The sequence below is a fragment of the Cherax quadricarinatus genome, chromosome 39, assembly GCF_038502225.1.
Source record: "Cherax quadricarinatus isolate ZL_2023a chromosome 39, ASM3850222v1, whole genome shotgun sequence".
In the NCBI taxonomy this organism is placed as follows: domain Eukaryota; kingdom Metazoa; phylum Arthropoda; class Malacostraca; order Decapoda; family Parastacidae; genus Cherax; species Cherax quadricarinatus.
In genome coordinates, this window is record NC_091330.1 from 9,451,048 (window position 1) to 9,461,047 (window position 10,000).

General features: G+C 39.6%; 1 protein-coding gene across 3 annotated transcripts in view; it reads left to right on the forward strand.

Annotated features, from left to right (window-relative positions):
• Positions 1-10,000, forward strand: part of LOC128696333 (DAZ-associated protein 2) — a 70,906-nt gene that overhangs the window by 14,991 nt on the left and 45,915 nt on the right. The window contains exon 1 of one of the 3 annotated variants that reach the window (XM_070092358.1): positions 1,480-1,496. The exons of the other annotated variants lie outside the window; for them this stretch is intronic. The gene's annotated coding sequence lies outside the window, so the exon portion shown is untranslated. Of the gene's footprint in view, positions 1-1,479; positions 1,497-10,000 lie in introns of those variants that run through there. 3 annotated transcript variants of the gene reach the window in all.

Genomic DNA, 10,000 nt, shown 5'->3' on the forward strand with positions numbered 1-10,000 from the left:
TTATTTCTTGTATATCTCGTATAAGCAAGAAATCCATTAAACACCTGTTTAATGGATTTCAGATTTAACTTCAATTTGTGGCTGGGTGAAATCTGGAAATAATGGATGAAGTTCATTAAATCCAAGATTTGTTTTATTACAATCTGCTGAGTAAATTGATTTTGAACAATTCTGGACTTGACAAAGTCCACCACATTCAAAGTTGTCAGTTATTATTACAGTCCACCAGGTAAATTGATTTTTGGATTTAACTCCTTTCAGCAACTCCGTAAAAGTACATCTTCAGGCCAGGGTCCCTTGGGTAGTTATGTGTCATGATCTCAGCTCGCTCAGATAAGCTGTGAACGGTAAATTTTGGCCTAGTTATGAGAGAATGGGTCTGTGGGGTGTGCATGCAAGTGTGCACATACAGTATATAAAAGAAATTCCTGCCCCATGTGTCAAGATGGAAAAAAGCAAAACTTGGATCATGTTCAGTTTAAAGTAGGAAATGTGAGGTGTTTTCTAGGATGGTTTTATTGGCTGTTTCTTTATTTGATACAGTGGAAAACACTAATGAAAAGAGATAATTTTGGTTGGTTTTGGGACTGAAAGTAGCTTGATTTTTCCTGGGTTTTTTTTTTTCCCCTCTGAGGATGGGTAATGGCTCCTTTATACACCATGGTCTTTTTATGAGTTTTTAAAAGGCATGATTCAATTATTGGGATGCCAAAAACCTTGACCAGTCATTCCTGGGAGAGAGTAAATCTCCTATTTGTGTGTGGTTATGAATTCAAAATGGAATGCAAGTGTAATAGATGAGAGGCCTGGGGATGTGATAAATGAACAGAGGAAATAAACCATACCACAGGTAGGAATAGAACCCGTGATCAGAGAGTCACAAAACTCCAGACCGTCGCGTTAGCCACTGAACCAGCTAGCCACAATAAGATTAGTCCAAGTAGGTATATCTGGTTCAGTGGCTAACGCGACGGTCTGGAGTTTTGAGATTGATCCTGGGTTCTGTCCCCACCCGTGGTATGGTTTGTTTGTAATCGTGTCATTACAATTTTGTGAGTCAACAGAGGAAATGTTTTAGTGTCAGGTATGTTTACATTGTGTATTTTGCAGTGTTTTTAAATTGATATTATTTTAAATTTGTGTAAAATTGGTCAAATTACTGACTTCTGTGCACTTTATAGGTACAGACACTTCTCACTTAACGACCTACCTGTTTAACAACCGTGCAGACTTACAACCAGCTCTCCACCCAGTCAGTATTGTATGCTGTATGAGAACTTTGGTCATGGAAACTTGCTAATGTGCTTAATTTAGATGAAGTGAAGATATTGAGTTAATGGAATATGTCGAGGAAGAGCTAACAAAGAAGATTTGATAGTTGGAAGCACAGCAGCACTTAGAAGAGGAAGGAATGGAAGAAGTGCAAAAGAAGTTCACCGTAAAGGGGTTACCTGATGTGTTCTCTAAAGTGAATGCGGCTGTATTGGAACTAGAGGGTAAGGACCCAAATGTTGAATGGTTCACGAAAGTGGAACTGCAAGTGGATGAACTTTTTCGATGCCATCGTGAAATTTTTGAAGAAAAAAAATTACAAAGAAGACCACACTAATGGAATCTCGAAAATTGCACCCCAGACCCCTACCCCTACCCCTACAAGTCCTTCCATTTCCTCGCCATCATCTCCCTTACCTGGGCCCTCTACAGCTCCTGCTAAACTCTGATAATGACTCTTCTCTCTTATTGATCAATTCTCTTAACGACCTAGCCGTAGGAATGGAACTCAGTGGTTAAGTGAGGAGTGTCTGTAGTCTAACAGTTGAATTAGCAGTTTCTTGTGCTCAGTCGATAGAATGGAAGGCACATTAGCGAAATAGCTAAATTTTATTGAATAAAGCAGTGGAATAGACTTAAAATAGATTTTAAAGTCAGCAAAATTGCCGATGCCTATATGTTATTCGGACTGCTAACTTTGCAGCTGTGTAAATCTGGAAGTTTTCTATGAAAATTTGTACTTTTGGTGTCAGAAGATTCTCTACCATTTCAAAAATTCATTTAAAAAAGAGGATCTGGACAGTGAGAGGGTTAATGGACAGAAGTCTGTTATGTTCAGAATTTTCCATAATATGGAGTATGGAAGAAGTGAATGTTTTCAGATACTTGGGAGTTGACGTGTCGGCGGATGGATTTATGAAGGATGAGGTTAATCATAGAATTGATGAGGGAAAAAAGGTGAGTGGTGCGTTGAGGTATATGTGTAGTCAAAAAACATTATCTATGGAGGCAAAGAAGGGAATGTATGAAAGTATAGTAGTACCAACACTCTTATATGGATGTGAAGCTTGGGTGGTAAATGCAGCAGCGAGGAGACGGTTGGAGGCAGTGGAGATGTCCTGTCTAAGGGCAATGTGTGGTGTAAATATTATGCAGAAAATTCGGAGTGTGGAAATTAGGAGAAGGTGTGGAGTTAATAAAAGCATTAGTCAGAGGGCAGAAGAGGGGTTGTTGAGGTGGTTTGGTCATTTAGAGAGAATGGATCAAAGTAGAATGACATGGAAAGCATATAAATCTATAGGGGAAGGAAGGAGGGGTAGGGGTCGTCCTTGAAAGGGTTGGAAAGAGGGGGTAAAGGAGGTTTTGTGGGCTAGGGGCTTGGATTTCCAGCAAGCGTGCATGAGCGTGTTAGATAGGAGTGAATGGAGGCGAATGATACTTGGGACCTGACGATCTGTTGGAATGTGAGCAGGGTAATATTTAGTGAAGGGATTCAGGGAAACCGGTTATGTTCATATAGTCGGACTTGAGTCCTGGAAATGGGAAGTACAATGCCTGCACTTTAAAGGAGGGGTTTGGGATATTGGCAGTTTGGAGGGATATGTTGTGTATCTTTATACGTATATGCTTCTAAGCTGTTGTATTCTGAGCACCTCTGCAAAAGCAGTGATAATGTGTGAGTGTGGTGAAAGTGTTGAATGATGATGAAAGTATTTTCTTTTTGGGGATTTTCTTTCTTTTTTGGGTCACCCTGCCTCGGTGGGAGACGGCCGACTTGTTGAAGGAAAAAAAAAAAAATTATTTCATGATCATCACAATGTTTTTTGGATTTAGTGGGTAATTGGCTTTAGCGGACATCCTTGTACAGCAATTCTATTTATGTAGTTCTCTGTTGTCTCCTTTATAGACAACAGAGAACTTAGTCATATTGTTAATGTGTGATATTATAATCTTAATGCTGTTGAGTTGGGGAAAGGAGTTTAGGCTTTTATCATTTCAACTGGGGGAGGGGTCTGGCATGGTTTCATATTGTTAATGTCAAGTTGAAGATTATGTCCGATTTACTAATGTTGTACAGTGGAAACCCCCCCCCCCCCGAGTTTCGTGATAAATCCATTCCAGAGAGTCTGACGAAAGTCGGAATTCACGAATGCCGAAACCATTTTTCCCCATAAGAAATAATGTAAATCCAATTACTCTGTTTGACATTTAAAAGTATAAACAAAAGAATACAGTGGAGCCTCTACTTAAGAGTTTAATCCAGTCCGTGACCTTGCATCTGGATTTGCTCATTTGCAGTCAATTTTCCTTACTTAAATTAATTGAAATGGAATTAATTCGTTCCAGTGGAATTCCAGGCACGACAAAATACTTCAATAATTTCCCTAATATCAACTCTATGGCTTATTTATCAAAATTCATCTAATATGACATAAACAATATTAACCCTTTCAGGGTTTCGGCCATACTAGTACGGCTTACGCACCAGGGTTTTTGACGTACGTACTAGTACACCTAAATTCTAGTGCCCTCAAATCTAGTGAGAGAGCTGGTAGGCCTACATATGAAAGAATGGGTCTGTGGTCAGTGTGTGCAGTATAAAAAAATCCTGCAGCACACAGTGCATAATGAGAAAAAAGAAACTTTGACCGTGTTTTTGGATTAAAACAGCGACTTTGCACTGTATTTTCGTATGGTATTGTTGTATTAGTTTTTCTGGTCTCATTTTATAGAATGGAAGACATATTACAGAAATTGAGATGATTTTGACTGGTTTTACAAAGAAAGCTACCTTGAAATTGCACTCAAAGTAGGAGAAATGTTCGATTTTTACCAAAGTTCAAAAGTAAACAAATCATGCTGTGCGGCCAATACACGTCAACTGGTGAGTCTAACATTCTTTCACAAGTGCGCTTATATTATTTATACCATTTCTACACCAATGCAGTAGTCTGCATAACAGTAAATCTTCTATTTTTTTGTGAGAATAAAAATTCAAAGTGGAAAGCAAAAGAATGTAAGAGGGGCATGGGGACGTGACTATTGAATAGAGGAAATGTTATTTTAGTGCCAGGAATGTCTTTCTTGTTTATTCTGGACCCTCTTTGGAAATTGGCATCTTTTGAAATTTGTGTGAAATTGACAAAATTGCTAAATTCTGACCACTGTATTGGATAGTTGAAATCGGTAAATGGGTGGTTTCTTGTACTCATTCGATAGTGGACTGAGCGTTGTTTTGATACATACTGCCATCTCGTGGTGGCGTTCGGAAACTCGCTTATAGTATAGAGTACAACCAGGTCTACCACTGCTGCTTCATGATGTCTGCCACTGCTGCTGCATGTTGTCTCCCTCTGCTCCCTCATGTCTGTTCCCACTTTTGCTAGTGTGTTGAAGAGCTTTCCAGTATGTGAAGGTTAAGGGACAGTGCCAAACATACAGGTATTGGACGGTAATGTTATTTGTTTACTCTTGAACATAGCCAAAGAATTGAACATTTCTGCTACTTAGAGCTCATTTTCAAGGTACAGTACTTTTCATTGTGAAACCAATCAAAATTATATCTATTTCTGTAGTATATCTTCCATTCTATCAAATGAGACCAAAAAATGAGAATACTACAACCATAAAAACCATACGAAAATATAAAGCTATGGGGAGGCTAATGACTGAGAAGTTAACTCCATTATTTATGGTCCAATTTCTTTCATTTTTGGTGTACATTAAGAAGCATCTTTCCATCATATATTACGTGTGAAGGCTTACTCAGCCCTGTAACAACTTCAGTCAGTATTACTAAGGCTGGCTCCTCCTCGGGAAAATTAATGAATAGAAAAAGAAATAACAGACAATGATAAACACTTTATTATTTAGAAACTGAAAATGTAAAACAATAAAACATGAATGGGTATCCTAATTGAAAGAAAAATGAAAAATGAAATGAAAAAAATTAAATTTGAACTCAACCCTAATATAGGTATATCGTGGTAATGGGGTGTCAGGTGTTGGTGACACTGCGTGTTGTTGAAATAGTAGCCATTGCTGATGGGGGGGGGGGTAGCAGGTGTTGGTGACCACCACCGGCTCGTTCCTCACAGAGTTTAGCCGTAAATAATTACTTCAGATGACAGGAAAACAGGTTCGTTACCGCTGCTATGATAAGGGGTTAGGTCCTGCCTTGGCTTACATAACAGGTAAGTAGATTAAACATGGGACATACGTCTCAGGATGTTAGTCAGTCTCCTTCTATTCTTCTTGTTGGTTGGCAGGTGACCCTCTGTCATTCCAAGCTGTAAAGAGAGACAGATTACCCACTGCTTAAGAAATTACTCTCCATGATAAGTACAATACCTAAAAGATGTGGTGATTATTAAAACATTTAACCGATCAAGACTGAAAGGACTAAGTTAATTATTGGTCAAAAGTGAAGCTTTCAACCAATAAGTCCACTAAAATATGATCAGGCGTGTACTTACAGTAGTGTTGGGAGCTGTGAGTCGAGTGATTTACTGTTTGAGCCGAGCCCCACACGTCACCTTTCGGGGGGGGGGGGAAGAGGGAGGGGAAGGGATAGCCGGAGCTAGACTGACCCTACTTTAACAAGCAGCCGGCAATCAAACTATCACTTTCGGGGAGGGGGAAAGGGGGGGGGGGAATAGCGGGAGCTGGACTTGCCCTACCTTAATAAGTAGCCGGCAATGAAACTATTGTTACTATATACTCCCTCACTACTCCTATCTATTGAGCTTTTCCCTCACACTCCCCCATACCAAGACTTAGTCAAGGAGTATAAGAAGAATAGGCGAGGAAAAAGTTTTAACATGTGGAAGTCGCGTAAGGCAAGAAATCTTCTACTGACTGTCATGACTTAACCAGTCAGAGAAATAATTGGATGAACCATTGATATACACAATATGGAACTTAAAAGCCTGGAGTGCCAATGTCCACCTGAAGAGGCGACTGTTGGTTCCCTTAAAAGTTTCTAGGTATATCAAAGGTTTGTGGTCTGTTTCTAAAATGAATTCTTTTCCCAGCAAATAAAATTTAAGTTTGGAGATACCCCACACAAGGGCCAAACATTCCTTTTCTATGGTGGAGTATCTCGTTTCTGCAGGAGGGAAGTTTTAGATTTAATAAATATACTGGATCTAGGAGTGTGTATTTTGTGCAGTAAGCACCTGACACCTATTGCAAGAACTATACTTCTTTGTAACCAGAGAGTACATGCTTGGCCAAAAATAAGTGTGCTCGAGTTTATGCCACGTCTTACGATGGGCCAAGTGTTTGGTCACTGGCAAATCATAAGCCATTTGAAGAACAGTCTCTTGGCATGGTTTAGGAACAACAAGGAGGGAATAATCTATCATTGAAGAATGAGGTTTAAATACCAATTTATGTAAGATACCATTAATATATTCAAACTTATGAGATACGTATCTCCCATGGATAACTTTGTTGTTAAAAGCTTGATTATGACAATCCCGAAATGAAGGGCAATTGCGCTGTATATTGACAAAGTCATCCTTGGACATAAAATCTGGGAAAATAAAAGGACTCACGGTGGGAGAAAAGAGGAGGTAGGAGAAACCTGGGTTATGGTCTGAGCCCTAGTCAAGACACTGAGAGTGCCGGAGGCAATACCCTTACTTTCACCCGACGAGTGGACAGGTGATCCTGCTACCTCGCTATCGAGAGCAGTATCATCTGTTTCCACCCCCAAATGAACAGTACGAGACAATGCAGCTTCTGGTGCAGAATTGTTAAGAGGATTATTTAACTTGCAAGGAAGAGGAGCTGGAAAACTTAGATCCACGGGTGGTGACGAAAGATCCGCCTCTGAAGGAAGAACGGCACCTTTAATGTTACCCACTATTATAGAACAAGTAATTGGGGCTAGTACTGCATTAGTCCAACCGGTGAACCATTTAGTTTTCAAGTAACAACGTATTGTAGGGAAGGAATTTTCATGACCTAAGTAATCTGAAAGAATAGAGGACACACGAGAGGTTTTAAAGTAAGGGAACAGTTTGTCCGAAATTACGATGCACGTACATCCAGTGTCACGTAACATGTCCGAGACTTTTATACCATTAACTGCTCCTGAACAGAAGGGTGCTTGGTCATTACCGTCAACAAAACATCTACCAACTTTCTCTATTTTCTTGGAAGGACAATCTGGACGTTTATGTCCGATACCACCACATCGATGACAGGTTGGTATAATAGCTGGTGACTTTGCTTCTACTGTAGTCTTCTTAATCTTTGGTTCAGGTGAACCATTGCCCTTAAGGTTCAATCCCTTTAGTCTTTATAGGAATTGAGCCTCGGCATACAAGTCAGCAGCCTCGGCAACTTCCTCAGCTTAAATCAGGTTACGTTCTCTAATGAATGTTCTTATCTGGTGGGGAAGAGCTGTCAGGAACTGGTCAGCAACCATGAAGTCTCTAAGAGATTCATAACTGTGATCAATTCCTGAACTCTATCCAAAAGTCGAACAAACGAAAGAGTGTAACTGTACCTGCTGAAAGTTCTGGCCAGGCTGTAAGGTGGCATACCTGAAATCTTTCCTGTAAGAATTAGTGGTTTTTTGATATGCTTTAAGGATTGCCTTCTTCAGTAGGTTATAATTACATATGATATCATGCGGCAAAGTTGCATAGATATTCAAAGCTGTACCAGAAAATAACATTCCTAACCTGGTAGCCCAGGTGTCAGCAGGCCATTCACAGAGGGTAGTGGTATTTTCAAACCTGATAATGTATGAAGTAATGTCATCACCCTCTGTGAAGGGAGGTAAATTAGGTGTTGGAATATGTGCACTAGCTGCATGATGTTCAATTACTCCTTCCTCTAATTAATTGTTGTTGTGTAAAAGTTAACTTTTTATTCTCTAATTCAAGGCGAGATTTTTCGAGCTCGCGATCCTTTTCTCTCTCTATTAACTCATGTTCTCTATCCTTTGCTCTTTCCTCAAGTTCTCTTAATTTAACTTGTTCCTCACGTATCTTAGCTTGTTCCTCAGGTATTTTAGTTTGTTCCTCACGTTCTCTAGCTCTTTCCTCACGATCAAGTCTATCACGCTCTTTTTTGTCTTCTCTTTCTCTTTCTAACTGTCTTTCTTGGATTTCTCTCTCAATTCTCTCTCTCTCCTTTTTCTCTTCTCTTTCGATTCTCTCTCTCTCCTTTTTCTCTTCTCTTTCGATTCTCTCTCTCTCCTTTTTCTCTTCTCTTTCGATTCTCTCTCTCTCTCCTTTTCTTCTCTTTCCCTTTCTGTCTTTCTTCTCTCTCAATTCTCTCTTTCAAGTCTTTCCTGGATCTTAGCACTAATGAAAGATTCTAAATTTTTCCCTGTTATTCCTAACTTACTTCCAGTATTCATCCAAAACTGGTATTCCTCCATACTTGGAAGAATAACTTAAACTATCAGGAAATAAAACGGGTATTAAAGAAAACGGAGGGTTCAGTTCCTCCACTCAAACTGTAAATAAACCAGAGGGCTCGATTCCTACTTCAATTAAACAATATGTATTAATTAAAACGAAGGGTTCTATGCCGGCTCCGAGCAAACAGTAAGTAGAATAGGGTCACTTGACCATCCAATCTTCTCGCCAACAAATCAAGAGTGTCCTACGACAGTTCTCTTGATATAATAAAGAGCTCAATGAAACAAGTTGTCACTGGAAAATCTCGGGTCCCTAGAGTCTAATCCTCCAAAGTGTTTCAAGCTCGAAAAGGTGGCAGAATTAAATATTATATCCTGCCTGACTTGACTTACAATAAATTGAGACTATAACAATCACCAAATCTTTTAAATACCTGTACCGTAGTCCTACCATAGAGAATGATTACTCATGGCTGGTGGTAACCGTCTGTGGTATGTGGCGTTGAAGTTCCAATGGTAGATTAGAGATGGAGTTGAATCTTGATTCAGTCGAGTTGATCCTGGCAAGGTCGCCACTTGTGAAGGCTTACTCAGCCCTGTAACAACTTCAGTTAGTATTACTAAGGTTGGCTCCTCCTCAGGAAAATTAATGAATAGAAAAAAGAAATAATAACAGACAATGATAAACACTTTATTATTTAGAAACGGAGAATGTAAAACAATAAAACATGAATGGGTATCCTAATTGAAAGAAAAATGAAATGAAAAAATTACATTTGAACTCGACGCTAATATAGGTATATCGTGGTAATGGGGTGGTAGGTGTTGGTGAAGCTGCGTTTTGTTGAAATCGTAGCTGTTGCTGATGTGGGGGGGGGGGGGTAGCAGGTGTTGGTGACCACCACCGGCTTGTTCCTCACAGAGTATAGCTGTAAATAATTACTTTAGATGACAGGAAAACAGGTTCGTTACTGCTGCTATGATGAGGGGTTAGGTCCTGCATTGGCTTACATAACAGGTAAGTAGATTAAACATGGGACGTCTCAGGATGTTAGTCAGTCTCCTTCTATTCTTCTCGTTGGTTGGCAGGTGACCCCCTCTGTCATTCCAAGCTGTAAAGAGAGACAGATTACCCACTGCTTAAGAAATCACTCTACATGATAAGTACAATACCTGAAAGATGTGGTGATTATTAAAACATTTAACCGATCAAGACTGAAAGGACCAAGTTAATTATTGGTCAAAAGTGAAGCTTTCAACCAATAAGTCCACTAAAATATGATCAGGCGTGTACTTACAGTAGTGTTGGGAGCTGTGAGTCGAGTGATTTACTGTTTGACCGGAGCC